Consider the following 13415-nt stretch of genomic DNA (forward strand, 5'->3'; position numbering starts at 1 on the left):
CAGAAAATACAAGGAGGCGGCACACATGGCACTACTTGCCAATCCTATCAGCCAGCCTAGTTTGGATTTATCTCCTATTTGGACACCTGTCATCTCTGAAGAAGTCCAAGTTGTGCATCGATTTTCGAATTAATATTCATGCGTATTTATTCCCACCTTTTGTGAGGTTTTTTCTTCTTTTTTTCCCCGCTTAATCGTGTTTAATGAATTTTGATTTCTACTTTCTATTCTTTTACGTCCCACGGATGGATGGTGTGGTGATGTCTTTTTATTCCGGGACTTTCACTTTTTTACTTTGTCCGGAGATAGGGATTAGCTCTATCTAGTGGGCCCAACTGTGTAGGAACCTGAAGACGGAGATAGAGTACCATCTCCGAAACGTCGTTTTACGTTTTATATTTACTAGACGATGGATAATATCCAAGGAAATTTTTATTCAATTGACGTTTTCCTATGTTGTCTGTAAGCAAGATGAAGACGAAGTCTTGAAACATCAAGAAACTGGCATGGGGTGTGGATCGTCAGAGGAGGAGGCCAAGCACGTAGCTTCCAAATATATTGTCGATAAGCTTTTTGTTGGTTCTCAGGAAGATTGAGCTAACTGCACCTACAACACGTCCGAAGTTTAAGTATAGAGTAGGTCAGGCTTTCTTGACTTTCCCGAATTTCGCTTGGACAAGGCTCCACGCACTTTTCCCTGGAGAGTTCGAAGCATACAGTTCACACAGACAAGTAGAAGTTCTGATGGATGCAGCAACTGAATTTCATTTCTCTTCAATTTATCATCCTTGACCTGCAACTGTAGCTGATATTTGGTGTTCAACTAGTGAAGCGGCCTCTGACGACGTTGTGTTTCCATTCAAGAAACTACTTTGACTTTTCTTCAAAAGTAGAATAAATTAGTGAAGAAGATATACTTGGATTTTGGTTATCAGAACCTGGGTATAATCAACGACCAACTCTGGTTGTGCACAAACGTTATCACATAGGACAGAGACCACATGGCGGAAAGTGGGCGTATGGATGCATTATGCTGTAACATTTTAATAGGTAATAAGTGTGGCAAGTGTAAAAAAGTAGTTAGAAATGGAATATTATGTGACAATTGCGATAAATGTAGCAACGTATGTGAGGAAAAGATACCTAATAATGAATGGTTCTGTGTTTTTTGTTCAACACACGATGACTTGACAAATGAGAACTTAACCACACAGCTCTTTAATAGCGACGTTCCTCGTAAGTTAGTTGTTCGAGGAAATATCGTCTTTGCGTGAAATAATATCTGTTCTACAGAATGAAAGAATACAAGATACGCGTTTTCAAGTAAAGCAAGTGAATGAAATTGGCTTGCGTTATGCAGCTAAAGGAAATGAGAAAAGAAGGAAACAGGCTACTCAACCGTTTCTAGTTCCAACGAGAAACAAGTTTAGTGCACTAAATGAAGTTGTTGACGACACGCAATCAAGGAAAGCATCAATTTGCCCAAAGGTAAATGCTTTGAAAAATAAAAATAAACTGATGTTCTACAGTGATAGCTACGGTCGTGATATATCTACGTCGCTCTGTAAAAACAATGTTGATGTCTCAGGTGTATGGTGAAGTGAGGCCTAGTGCTAAGATAAAAGGTGTATTTAAGAATTGTTTAAGAGATTGTTCATCATTAGGCTCTCATCAGGACTATGTAGTAATTATGGGAGGTGCCAATGACATTGCTAGAAATGAGACAAAGAATTGTATAAATTCTATAGAGAGAACACTTGCTGCACTGACCAGTACGAATGTTGTGGTTTTTAATATACCAATTAGGCATGATTTAATAAAAGAATCAGTAGTCAATAAGGAAATTATAAAAGCAAATATGGACATAAACAAGCTATGTAAAAGATTTAGAAATATAAAAGTGCTGGACTTCAGCAATATAATTATAGCTTATCATACAAGGCATGGACAGCATTTAAATAGAGTAGGTAAAGAGTATGTCACTCAAGAAATAAGTAAAATAATAGGTAATAATAGAGAAATCAACTCTGAAGTGATAGCCTTAGGTTTTTTAAGTAAGGGAAACTAATAAAGAAGACTGGACCACAATGGTTGCAGTCATTACAAATTAAAAAAACTCAATCCAGTCAACAATTTAAAATAATACATCAAAATGCACAGTATCTCAGAAATAAAACTGAACTATTTACAGCATTCCTCCTAACTTCCACACCAGACATCCTGGCCATTTCTGAACAGGGTCTTAAAGATGATGAAATAATTCAATGTACATTAGAAGGTTACACTGTAGCCTACAACTTCTGTAGAAAAGAACATAAAGGCGGTGGGATAGCTATTTATAGCTCTAAGAATTTATTACAATATAAAACAGTGAAATGGATTACAGAAAAAACATTTGAAGCTGCTGGTATAGAACAAACAGGTGAAAGAGAAAAAAAATTATTGCATTATATCGATCACCAGGTGGTGTATTACATGAATTTTTCATTCAGTTAACAGGTATTCTTGAGCAATTAGTACAGAAAGATTGTTAAATTATAATAGTAGGTGATTTTAACATAAATACTCAAGAAGATGGGTTTGACCACAAACAGTTACTAGATGTTATAAATGCTTTTAATCTGACTATGACAATTAATATACCCACTCGAGTAACTATAAGTACGGCAACAATTATAGACCAAATCATTACTAACTTGCCTTCACACGGCTATTTCACTGATGTAATAAACAGCCTACTCTCAGATCACTATGCTCAATGTGTAACTATTAATATGACTGTACCACAACAAATTAGATGCTATAGAGAGGGCAGGAATGTATCAGAAGCCAATGTAATAGGCCTTTGGTCTTTAATAAAAAATGAAACTTGGACTGAAGTGTTCTGTGATAATGATGTAGAGAAAAATGGGATTCTTTCCCTAGTATTTTTAACTATTATTTTAATACAGTCTGTCCAAAAGTTAGAAGAAATATTGTAAGTACTTTAAATGTTCCTTGGATAAATAATGATGTTATTACAGCTATAACAAAATTAAAAAAATTATATGATCTTTACATGCAAAGTAAGATTAAGGAACATAGAGACAAGTATAAAATATATAAAAAGGAATATAATGTAGTAATAAAAAATGCAAAAGCAAACTACATCCAGCACATTATAACTAGTGTAAACAACACTCCTAGAGTATTGTGGAAATTTGTAAATAGAGAAAGAGGTTCTTTAAATAATACATTGACTTGTAATATTAACCTTCAAGCAGGAAATGAAACAGTTACAAGTCCGAGCAGAATATGTAATATTTTTAATAGTACTTTCTTAGAAACTGTTAGTAAACTCATACTTGATAAAAATTTGATGCCTCCACAAACTAGTAATAGTATATATACTAAGTATAAAAGATTCATTGGTCTTATTAGAAATAACTGAGACTGAATTGATTAAATTAATTCAGGGTTTTGAGAATAAAAAATCAGCAGGACTTGATGATATCTCTCCCTATTTATTAAATAAATGCGTACCTTACATGATAAGACCACTACTAGAACTGATCAATGCATCAATTAGAGAAGGCATCTTCCCATCTACATTAAAAACATCAGTTGTTAAACCAATTTACTAAAAAGGGGCGAAAGAAAATGCAAATAATTATCGTCCAATTACTCTTGTTCCAGCTCTTTCAAAAGTTCTGGAAAAGGTAATAGCTAATCAGCTAATTTGTTTCTTAGATAAACACAATATACTTAATAAATCTCAGTTTGGATTTAGGAAAAATAAATTTTCAAATGATGCAATTGCCGCAATTATTGAAAATATAATTTAAAATCTAAATAATAAAATAAAGTGCAATTGTTTAATATTAGATTTATCAAAAGCATTTGATTATATTGAACATAACATCCTCATGGATAAATTATACAAATATGGAGTTCGTGGCACACCACAAAGCTAATTAAATCCTATCTCACAAATAGAACTCAACAAGTAAAAGTCTCACATGTAGCAAACAATCAAATGAAAGAATATTTGTCAAGTAGCCTTCCAGTTAGATATGGAGATCCTCAAGGTTCTGTCCTAGGTCCATTACTTTTTATTTTATATGTAAATGATATTGCACACCTAACACAAGGCAGAACATTAATGTTTGCTGATGACACATCAATATTGAATATGGATCGGGATATGAATGAACTCCATAAGGTAACCTTATTCAATACGGACTTGGTAGAGCAGTATTTTGAGATAAACAATTTATTTATAAACACAACTAAAACACATTATATTTTTTCCGGACAAAACAGTGTAGGGAGGAAAGTAATCAAAATTTTTTAATAAAGAATATGAAATAGTTAAAGTAAAAAATACCAACTTCCTGGGAGTTGTGATTGATTGCACCCTGAGTTGGGAAGTACACATTGAAAGAATATGTAGTAGAATTGGTAGTAACCTACAATACTTTTATTTTCCGTCGTTTACACAAGCTTATTGTTAAAATCATATAAAATCATATAAAATTTCACATAAAATTGTTACATTTTAAAATTGACGACATGTTTCGATATACAATCTTATCATCGTCAGGTCTATCAAAATTAAAATTAAAATCTGGTGTATCTGTTGCTCTGCTTATATTGTTTTTGTTTTTACTCGTTTTTACTACATCTCCAGGCTTCTTCGATTTTATTTTTGGAGACGCGCCTGGGTGCCTATATCGGGTTGTGTATGAGGTGCGTGTCCGTTGTTATTGAATGGCAGAGTTACTGTCTGCCATTCAATAACAACGGACACGCACCTCATACACAACCCGATATAGGCACCCAGGCGCGTCTCCAAAAATAAAATCGAAGAAGCCTGGAGATGTAGTAAAAACGAGTAAAAACAAAAACAATATAAGCAGAGCAACAGATACACCAGATTTTAATTTTAATTTTGATAGACCTGACGATGATAAGATTGTATATCGAAACATGTCGTCAATTTTAAAATGTAACAATTTTATGTGAAATTTTATATGATTTTATATGATTTTAACAATAAGCTTGTGTAAACGACGGAAAATAAAAGTATTGTATTGAAACACAAGCATGATGCAATTAAGATATAAGTGGTAGTAACCTATTTATAATTAATAGACTCTCTAAAATACTTAGTCTAAATGAAAGAAGAGTGTTGTATTATGGTTTGATTTATCCCTTTTTGTCTTACGGAATCGTCGTATGGGGACAGAGTGCTAAAGTACTCACTCGACGAATTTTTACTCTTCAAAAAAGGGCAGTAAGGTACACAGCAGGTTTAAAACCAATTGAATCGTGCAGAGATAGTTTTAGGCATTTAAAGATATTAACAGTATACTCGTTATACATTCAAGAAACCATTTTATATGCAAAAGAAAAGTGTGTCTGCACTGTAAACAAACAAGTACATACATATAACACAAAAAATAATAATGACTATCATAAATATGTACATGAGTTAGAACTTTATAATAGCAAACCGTCTGTAGCAGGTTGTTTCTTCTATAACAAACTGCCTACCATAATAAAACAAATAAGAAATAACAATCAGTTTAAGAAGGAATTGAAGAACTTTCTTATTAAGGGGTGTTACTATTCTCTAGAAGACTATCTTAATGAAGAATTTTCGAATATTGGCTACGGATAATCTAATGTGTATAATGCTATATCTCCAATGGGATTATATTATAATCATTATTGTATTTTGATAATGTATAATATAGATTGACATATCCTATATCAATGTATTTTTGATCTACAGGAAATAAAGTATTATTATTATTACAACAAAGCCCTGTCATTCCTACAAAGATGTATGCTGACATCTAATAGGATATCCCGATGGACCCTGGAACTGCAGGAATATGAATTGGATATCTGCTATATTAAGGGATCCAAAAACCATTTCCCAGATGCATTAAGTCGACACCCAGCAGGTCTGCCAAAGCAGGAGATCAAGGAAATAACAAGGCCAAATGATTTGATGGTCCCGCCACTAAATCTCCGTGCAGACCAGTCCCTAAAACGGGAATTGAAAAACATCGACTACCAGAGCCAAGATACGGCCATTCACGCATTAAAGAAAAAATACGAATGGGAGATCCTAACGTAAGTCGTCGATACACCATTCGCAAATTCATCGTGTATTGTAAAGGAAACAACCAGAACCCCGCATAGAGAATATGGAGAGCTTAGAAACCAGTCATAAATGTCGGTTATAGAACCCAGGGACAAGCAGGGTCAGACAAATCTTAAGGGTAATAGCAGTTTCCTTTCATGTCAAAGCGCAGCGAAACTTGGCTCAATGCAGAACTTGACAACAAGTCAAATCTTACAATTAGTGGGTACGAGACACCCCCAAACAATGGTTTCGTGAGGCAATACGGAAATTGCCAGAGAGATGACAATGGTGCATCGACCTCCAGGGAGAATATTAGGAACGGGCCGAAGTGTAACCTTGGAGCCACCAACATCAAGGATCACATAATTCAGGTTATATACGCCCCTCGTGGTAACAATTTGGTACACAATCTACGGCGTGCCCTAATAGGTGGCTCACAGAATGCAAGAATGGCATGAAAGTAACAGATGCAGTTATTATTAGTGTCTGTTATTTTAGTTTACAAGTCAGTAGCAAAAGGGTAGAGTGATTTGTTTTTTCTTTTTTAGGAATTCCTTGTACATGTACATCAAGGATGAAAACAGCTTTTTGCCCTGTATGTTAAATTTGTGTGGTGTGCTTCCATTTCTTTCTTTGTAAATCACTCCTGACAGTTATGAATTTAAGCGTTAAGAAAAGTGAAGGTATAAATTGAACAAACTATCGCAGGGAACTGACATTTGTTTTGTTGCAGAGAGTGGCGCAGAAGAGACGACATGAACAAAGTGACAGTACTACTCCACGTCCACACAAAACGCACCTTTCATTTTCCTGAACAATTATTTATTTAATTTCATAAGCAATGTACTTATGCTGCTTAATCTTAAAGGAAATATAGACCACATTATTGGCAATAGTCAGCAACAGCAAGATTTCAACATGCACCAGGCTTACCACCAGCAGAAAATACCAGTGCAGCCAAAGAAACAGTGTCAACAGAACAGGAAAGGAAAACATGGCAAACAAACACCAAAGTGGCATCTTGCTGTTGTGCGGAATCAGAGAGTAACTAGACCGCCAAACGAATTCATGGTCTTCTCGAATGAATGGAGGAAGATGATGGCTATCAAACATCCAGAAGAGAGTAACAAACAGATCAGCGTGAGGTAAGTTGCATTACAAAATCTACTTCAGGACAATTACTTATTAATAATTTAATGTGCAGAGAATTCGTGAACGACGAATTGTCTTCAAAGCCATTCGAATTCAGGCGGACATGTACGACACATCATTTGACGTCTGCGAGAGCATTAACGGGACAGACTCGTCTAATCAGTTTAGATGACGCTATTGACGACCTACTATCCGATAGTGAGTACACGGCTGACGCGGAAAGATGTGAGGAATATATCGACTAAGCCAAACGTGCGATTCGAAAGGCCTCAAGGGCAACTGAGAGGAAATTTGCATCGTCAACAGCGAGTGTTGGATTCACGGATTCGCAATCTCTCAGGGCGACAGCTCCAATCCCAGCGACGAGCTAAGTCAGACTACCGCCAATTAAACTTGAGCCATTTTCTGGAAACGTTGAAAAATGTTCCCGATTCTGGGTACAGTTCGAGCCTTCGATCGATATCGATCCCACACTATCAACAATAAATAAACACGTACTTCTGCGCGGATACTTGGAGGACGAACCAAAACACCTGGTAGTCGCGAAACTTATGAAGAAAGGAAGAAAATACTCATAGCCCGCTACGGTGACAAGAGCAGAATAATACAGGCTCACTTAGACTACCTGGAAGACATAAGGCCCATCCAGCACGCCACTACGGAGCGCTGAACACTACGTACATTGAATGCAATCGCAGCATCCACGCCCTTCGTTCTCTTGGAGAAGACGTTAACGGACATGGTCGAGTGTTGGCTCCGAAGATATTCCGCGCCTTCTCCGACGAAATTGGTGACGTTGGATCATTCAAGTGAAAAGGGAAGCCGATATTTTCGGGCTAATGGAATTCCTAGGCGAAGAAGTGGAGGCTGCCCTTACCACACAAAAGATACGTGGTGAATTCGTCAGTTCAGCTAACTTCACGCCTACCGCAGAAACTCTCACGTACACGACAAGCCGGGAAAAGTAACAAGGAACACTAGAGATGAACCAGACCCCTGCGTGTTCTGTCTGCGAGTCTCGTGGCCATTGGGCTCAGGATTGCAAGAGAACTGGAATGGTATGGTTTACAAGAAGTTAGCCGGCGAAAGTGCTGCTGTGGATATGGAAAGAACGGAGCTGTGCTCGAGAGACTGCTGGAGGGATATGAGCCGCGGGGCATTTATAATGCGGATGGGACGGGACTTTTCTACAACGCCCTCCCGGATAGGACGCTGTTGTGCCTGAACCCCTTTTCACCCTTACTTGAACCCCATGTTTTTGAACTGGTTAATTTGGACTGTAGTTACCCCACGTTTGGTGTGAAGGCTGGGGTAGCCATCGGAATTTTAATGGCGATGCAGTGGTAAGGTTCACTCCACAGCTGCGTGCTGCGTTAGCTTTAAAAAAAGGGTCTCCATGTAAACTAAACAACGCACGCACGTGCCTCCCATATATGGACATGGCGTGTGGAACAGTCTTCCATATATGGACATGGAGTAATTTTGGCTAATCAGAGGCGATAATTTCAGGGCGGTTCCTAGGGCGCACACCATCATAAGCGTCCCTAAAATTTCTATATAAGCGCGAGATTATCTCGCGTCGTTTCTCTTGTTTGGTGCAACAACTGAAGGAGGAATCTGTGTCACTGGTGGCCAAAAATGAGGAAACTGCGGTGATTTGCAGCTGGGGTGAGTGGAACCTATTATTGTCCGTTGGTTGGTGACGTGCACTAGTTGGTCCTGGTTCGGACGTTGTATTTTAATTATTATGCAATTATATTAGTAGATTAGTGATGGGTGTTTTATTATTGGGTCAGATGTACGACTCCCCCACCCAGTGACGCCCGTCCTATCAGTCCTGCCGAGAGGGTTGATCGGTGGCATAACAACGCTTGCATTGAAAGGTGAATCTTGCCACGAGAGAAAACGTGCAAAACACCGGATTGATAACATAACTTTTGTTAATTGCAGGTGTCTGCACTTCGACTGACATCTAACATTACAGGAAACGGCTACTCCAGAGGAGGAGGCACAATGTGTATCCTGGTTTATCGAGACAAGATCAGATACGCAGGTGCAGCGCAAGTTCAGGACCAAATATGGAAGGGAACCGCCATCAAGACCCACAATTCGTGAGTGGCACAGGAAATTTATGGCGGCTGGCAGTCGCCCACAAAGCACATTGAACGTGTGCGTGGTGCATTTGTCCGTAGCCCTGGAGAGTCCATTCGCACCGCCGCCAGACAATTGGACCATCCACAAAATCTGAGACTGTACGCATACAAAGTGCAGGCGGTGCAAGCTCTTGAGCCAGATGATGGGCCACGCCGTCGACATGCCGGCTCGAATTGACGTCGAGGAAGGCTTCCTTGAGCATGTTCTCTTTCGGAGGGGAAGTAAAGCTGGCGGTCCAATTACGTAGATTTACGGCACGAAAAAGCATGAACGGGATGTTTCGTCAGCAAAATTCAGCGGCCATTTTTCACCCACATATCTCCTGATTCCTACTAGATGGCTCTAGCAGTCAAATATCACGATTGAGCAGAAATTGTGTGGAGGCACTGGGCTGGTCACCCACTACTCACAAATACACATTTCTAAAAGACCAGGAAGAGAGAATATTTAAAATTGGTACCACAATATACGAGTGTGTACTGAAACCTTTAGCAATAATATTCCGGTGTAGGGGGACATTTTTCGTTTCAACATTCTCAATACAACAAACGATCGCTGCTACTTCCACTACACGACTGAACATTCGGCCTCTGAATGTACAACGAATACTTGAAGCAGTATTTGAGTAGCATCGCTGCCAGTGCTCATGCACTTTCTATCTTAAACCCTTTCGTCGCGCAAAGTAGCAGCGCAGTGGAAGCGTGCTGGGCCCAGAACCCAGAGGTTGTGGAGGGCGGATCAAATGGTAGCAGAGCGTGGTTCATTATTTTCCATCTTGGAACGATCTCAGTTCTGAGCGTGGGTTCGCTTGACGACCGCGTTTGATTGCAGTGTACTTCAGACGTTGTACTGCCTCGGAGATCTACCACTGGTCGCGACCTGTTTTGGTGCAGCAGTGTAACGAATGGGGCATTCGTGAGTTACGTGAGCGCGTGTCAGTCTTTGTTAAACAGGGCAAGCATAGGACTTCGTGAAACACGGACGCATTTCGGTGGAAGATGAGGTATCTCGACAGGGTTCTTTTAGTCGGGGTGAGGAATCGGGCTCTCGTGTGGCTCTGCCGGAAAATGATTCTTCCATACTGTCAGAACTATTGAAAAATGTGGAGTGTTTAGAGTCTGACGATCCGAAAGCCATTTGGAAATTTTTTTCAGAGGTGAAAGCTGTGTACGATCTTCACCTGCTTTCGGTTAGGGCATTTATGGTCCGCCTGTTGCCCCGAGTAAAAGGGAACATGTTGACCTTTTTGGGGGAGTGTATCGGGCGAGGAGATTCATGGGAGCAATGCAAGCTTGAGGTACTAGATGAATACTTCCCATTTGTGATTAGGGAGAGGTTAGTCAGGGAATTAATTGTCGGCAGATTCCAAGGGCGCAACGACCCTTTACGAACATTTATTGATGAGATCATTAAAGCGGCGGAATTTTTGAGGTATGCCGCCACCGAACAAGTAGTGGATCGTGTTGTAATGAACATGCACCCGAACATCTTGGCGCAGTCGGCATTTTTGGAACGCCCACGATCCTACAAGGAGCTTCGGAAGTTGGTTGGCTATGTGGAGGGTAAAGTTGCCATATTGGACGAACGGAAACGGGCGGAACAATTGTCCAGACTCCTACCGGTGGATGTAGCGGGCTTTGAATCCTACAAGGACACGGGTTTACAACCCAAGGAGTCTTCAACGCAGGTTGGCTCTGAAGGCTTTATAACGGTGAACAGCAAAAGGAACCCCGGCGGTCAAAACGACTAAGCAGCCCTTAATTGGGGTCCGAAACTCTGCCTCTCTGCCTGTAATCTCTAAGAAAGAGAGGTCTATGGCCCTGTTCGTTTCACGGTTTAGTCCTGAGATCACGACTTTAGATATTGAAACCTCATTAAAGGAGCAATTACGCCTTAAGAATTTGGTGTGCACCAGGCTTAAAACAAAATTCAGTAGTTATTACTCTTTTCACGTTTCGGTCAATGAATATGATTTTCCACTAATTAATACTGGTGTGTGGCCAAATGGTTGCCTTATTGCTCCATTCTACTCCTCGAGCACGCCTGTCAGGTCAACAGAGTCAGGCTGTGGGGCTCCTGTGCCTGGAGGCGGCTCAGATTCCCACTGATTATGGCTCTCGACTACTGCGATTTTGATATATTTCATCAAAATGTCAGGGGTCTAAGAACCAAATGCAGTCACTTCATTGACAATGTTTTCGCTATAACGTCCGGAATTTACTGCATTACGGAAACCTGGCTTAATGACTCTATATTAAGTTAAAATATTTTTCCTGAATCTTATTTCGTGTTTCGTGCCAATAGAGATTACTTAAACTCCAATAAAAAACGGGGAGGCGGAGCGCTGATTGCATTCTCAAAGTCGTTGTGCGTCGTTAAACGAAGGCATGATCTGGAAACGATTGAAGAGTATGTGGGGGTTGAAACCATAGTCTGCTTACGTGGAATCATAACTTTGCCCAGGATTGCGATATAAAAGTAATTGAAAATTATCTAAACTCTTTAGAAGTAAATCTAAACTCGCATTTCTATCGGGTGGTCATGTTAGGAGATTTTAATGCTCCCGATTACGACTGGCTAAACGGCACCCCTTCTTCTAATTCTTACTATTGTAACAAAATTAAAGGTAATTCTCTTTACGCCACCTCGAGCTTTCTTGGCCTTAATCTGCCCAACAGCCGCGCTCCTCCAAAGAATGCATTGCTCGACCTTGTCTTTACTAACATCAGCGATCTCAGCATTTCTCTTTCTACTCACTCGCTGGTGCCTCCTGACCACTATCATTCGCCTCTTGTCCTTAATCTTAAATCAATTCTTGACTGTCAATAAACTTCGCTTACGCCTCGACGCAATTACGGCAAAGGAGACTATTTATTACCTTATGATGCCCTAGTAAACAAGGACTGGTCTTGCGTTCTCAATGAAAATTCTGTTGATGCTGCAGTTAATAATCTCACGGCTACTGTGTCCAAGGCTATCAACCTAGCCGTTCCCTTTGCAAAACCCAAAAATTCTACCTATCCTCGTTGGTTTTCCAAAACTTTTGTCTATTACATTAGAAAGAAGAATGCGTCTCTTAAGAAATTTACAAAATCTAAGTCTGATTACACTTGTCAACAATGTTTCAGTAACATGGATGAAAATATTTGTTTCATATTGTATTTTTGCGCTAAATTCAAATATGACCTTAAAAAGTTTCCATTACGTACCATTTTTGTGTTATTTTGTCTTAACTTCTACCAAATGAGTGAATTTCTTGATTCCATAGGGATATTTTTTGCTGGTTGGCTACACTGGCAGTCTCCCATAACCTCACTTTAAGTGTGAGTTTTGACGTTTAAGCACATGCTATTGTAATGACATTAATGGTCTTATGAAAGAAATAGGAGTCATTTATGATCCATAAGAATGTCTACTATTTACAGATTCGTCAAAGTTCAGCTTGAAGGCCGTGATGCCAAATTGAAAGAAGGAATTTTTGTCGGGCCTCAGATCAGAAAACTGTTGGACGATGGAAATTTTGAAACCAGACTTTCTGCTAAAGAACTCGCAGCGTGGAAATCCTTTGTATGTGTGGTGAAAGGTTTCCTTGGAAAGCGAAAGGAAGAAAACTACCAGCAGCTTTGTAAATAAACCCATAAACATGACATTAGTAGTGGGCTAAACTTTGTACTGTATTCGGAAACGAGAAAAAGTAAAAATCTTACGTGTTGGGTGTTTTTCAAGGTCATATTTGAAATGAGCGCCCCAAAATTAGTAAAGAAAACTGAAAATTGTCCATGTTACCGGGAAAAAGTGAAAAATTGTTGCCCTGTGTTATTTGTAGCATCCCAGATGCTTATGGATCCCGCTCCAAGTATTGGCATCCCACCAGGCGACAGACTGGCGCCCGGTGGTCACTTCCAAACACAACAAATAATAAGTTATCCCTGGGAGAGTTGCGATTTCTGCCCAAACAGTAAGATAAAGCAGT

The 13415-nt window shown here is 39.4% G+C and overlaps 1 protein-coding gene across 4 annotated transcripts in view; it reads right to left on the reverse strand.

Moving 5' to 3' along the window:
- Positions 1-13415, reverse strand: part of LOC147872386 (uncharacterized) — a 61814-nt gene that overhangs the window by 47117 nt on the left and 1282 nt on the right. The window lies entirely within an intron of this gene.

The sequence above is a fragment of the Zootermopsis nevadensis genome, unplaced genomic scaffold, assembly GCF_977971745.1.
Source record: "Zootermopsis nevadensis isolate Lab colony 2312 unplaced genomic scaffold, Znev_1.0 Znev_ptg000028l, whole genome shotgun sequence".
Taxonomy (NCBI): Eukaryota; Metazoa; Arthropoda; class Insecta; order Blattodea; family Termopsidae; genus Zootermopsis; species Zootermopsis nevadensis.